The sequence below is a fragment of the Lactuca virosa genome, chromosome 2 (genome assembly GCF_052849685.1).
Source record: "Lactuca virosa cultivar CGN04683 chromosome 2, Lactuca_virosa_CGN04683_v6, whole genome shotgun sequence".
In the NCBI taxonomy this organism is placed as follows: domain Eukaryota; kingdom Viridiplantae; phylum Streptophyta; class Magnoliopsida; order Asterales; family Asteraceae; genus Lactuca; species Lactuca virosa.
Genome location: NC_136427.1, coordinates 236676719 through 236679661, shown reverse-complemented (window position 1 = coordinate 236679661; position 2943 = coordinate 236676719). Strand labels below are relative to the sequence as shown.

Below are 2943 nucleotides of genomic sequence, written 5' to 3'. Positions count from 1 at the left end.
ACACTACCAACATGGTATATACTTCACCAACATATTTACCGGATAAAGCTTAACAATTAGGAAGCGTCTCCATCAATGCAACACTTTATCATGTGGCTGCACCTGTTGCTAGTGGAATAATCACAACTCATGAGCAATTGAAACAACTTGAAATGACGTACCTACATCAAGTTTATTCACCGAGGAAGCAATTAACAAAATAACTGCAACTTTTTAAGCAATTAATGAGCCAGTTATGTAAGTGTGTATTGTAAAAATGTTCAAAAGATAACCACTACTATCTCCTCAACTGTAGATCCAATATCAGCGTCTGATCTATATAATACTATATAATACAATATACTCTCAACGGTTTAAATCCAGATATTCATATGATTGTTACAAACATTAATTGCATTTACTTACAAACTCTGAATACATTGAGTGGCAACAAACTTTTTTGTTGAGATTCAGCTGAAGCTACTTACCTCTATAAAAACTTAACGCACTACAAGAAAAATCTTAAATAGCTACGGAAAGTTGCCACGGAATCAAAATCCATAGCTATTCTACTACGAAATATGCTACGTAATGACTTATCGTAGCTATTTTGCTACGGAAATGGCTAAGGAATTGAATTGCGTAGCTAAATCTTGAATAGCTACGAAAAGTTACTATGGAATCAAAATTTGTAGTTATTCTACTACGAAATATGCTGCGGATTGGCTACTTGTAGCTATTTTGCTACGGAAATAGCTACGAAGTTGCATTTTCGTAGCTAAATCCCGAATCACTACTGAAAGTTGCTACGAAATCCAAATTTGTAGCTATTTTACTACGATATATACTACGGAGTTGTTGGTTGTAGCTAGTTCGTTACGGAACTTGTTACAAAAGCCATATATGTAGCTGGTTGGCTACATCATTAGCTACACAATCAAAATATGTAGCTAGATGGCCACAGAAGTGAAATCCGTAGCTATTTTGTTATGAAATTTATTACAAAATAAAATTTTGTAGCTAGTCTACTATGTAACTTGTTACGAAAAGCTTGATCGTAGATATTTGTGTATAAAACTTGTTTTCAGATTTGCAAAATAACTACGAAATCAAATTCCGTTGGTATTTTACTACGGAATATTTCGTAGTCAAGTAGCTATAGAATATGTTTCCGTAGCAAAATATAGAAATATCTATAACCTATTCATATACTTTATTAATGGGCATTGTGGTTATGTACAGTAGAATAATTGCTCTTTCCACATTAGCCACCAATCTTTTATCGTTTACATTCACTACCGTTAACTATTTTGACCTTCCTTTTTCCCTAAATCGTTGTTTTCCTTTTTTCTCCGTTATCGTCCGTCCGTGTTGGGCTGTTAGGCAGGGTGAATGGGGACACGCGTTTGTTGTTCTTCGTTGGCGCAACACTTCTTCAGATTAACTCTATCTATCTTCCTAAGAAGAACACCGCCTTATTTTTAATGAATACCAGTTTCTCTCAAATTCATCTTCTGTCTCTTTCATCATACTTGCGTACTCTATTATACGCTACTTCAAACCACTGCTATCGATCGCCTTCAACAATCGGTCGTCGGGTTTTATCTCAAGTTGCACATCTTGAACAGTCTTTAAGGTAGCTTCAACATCTTTCTTTTTTAATTTTGTTTTAGGGCATGTTGGTGTGTGAAGACTATGAGTTTCCACAGCTCTTCCAACAAATCATCTCCGAATTCTTCTTCGCTATCTTCTATTCCACTTTACCAATGAAAATTTGTTTCTCTTTTCTACTTAGTCGTGCATGGAGACGAGGCAGAACGAAAACCTAGAGGGACGATGAAGGTCCTCTCTGCCGGAAACCTCAACAATGACCGCCCCTCTCTGAGAATCGTCGGCCTCCACCACTTCCTGTCATCTCCGCTGTCCTCTACACATCCCAGAAATCGACGTTCGGTAGGCTCATTTATTTCACACAAAATGGCAGGTGAAACACACACACGAACACATATGTCCACAGTCGGCGTCTTTGCGTTGAAGGTGCGGTTTGTTTTTAAGTATCATACTCCCAATCCTTCCTCCTCCACCCGAAACTCATTTGTGTTGCTCTGCACTTCTTTTTGTCTATATTTGTGTCAGACATCATTTGGTCTATTTCGTATTTTTTAAAATCAAATCGATTTTCTGAATCAATATGATTTTGATTTGGGAATTAGTTTTCACTTTTCAATTAGTTTAGTTATGATGAATTGATCTTCTGAATCAATATGATTTTCAGTTTAGGAATTGCTTTTCAATTACTTGAGTTATGATAGTGACAAAAATCCATCTGTCAGTAGGATTTTACGTGGGCCAAAAGAGATGCAGATAGGCTTATGTCAAGTTTTGGAAAACCTTACATTTGAGGTGATCCGATTGAAATTTTGATTCACATGAATGTTTATAATCTTACCTCCATGAATGAATATGTTTATTGGTCTGGCCTCTACGTCTATCATTATGGTGTTCAAGGTTTGATCTATTTCAGTTAATTTCATGAAATTTGCTACGGACCAAATGGCTACGGAATTTGCTACCGAAAGAATAGCTACGAACAAATAGCTATGAAATTTGCTATGGACCAAATGGTTACGGAATTTGCTACGGAACAAAATAGATACGAAAATTGCTACAAAATTCATCGTTACGGAATTGTGATGGAAGTGTGTTGTAGTTGAAATGCTACGGATAGACGTCGTAGCAACGGCCGTAGCAAAATTGCTATGGAACTAGAATTTCGTAGTTAAACATTTTGCTACAAGAAATCTTATTATGGAATCTCATTGGCAAATTCCGTAGCAACTTCCGTAGTTATTTAGGTTTAGCTACGAAATTTTAGCTTTTTGCTACGGAATTTTTCTGTAGTTAAATCGAAATTTTCTTGTAGTGACGTCCTTTGAAAATTCTTTATACATGTTATAAAAATAC

General features: G+C 35.9%; 1 long non-coding RNA gene across 1 annotated transcript; it reads left to right on the top strand.

Moving 5' to 3' along the window:
• The first annotated feature begins 1420 nt into the window (after nucleotides 1-1420).
• LOC145156873 (uncharacterized) lies at nucleotides 1421-2188 on the top strand. The gene is made up of 2 exons (XR_013736954.1): nucleotides 1421-1615; nucleotides 1775-2188. It is a non-coding gene; the product is annotated as an uncharacterized LOC145156873 (long non-coding RNA).
• Nucleotides 2189-2943: the final 755 nt, after the last annotated feature.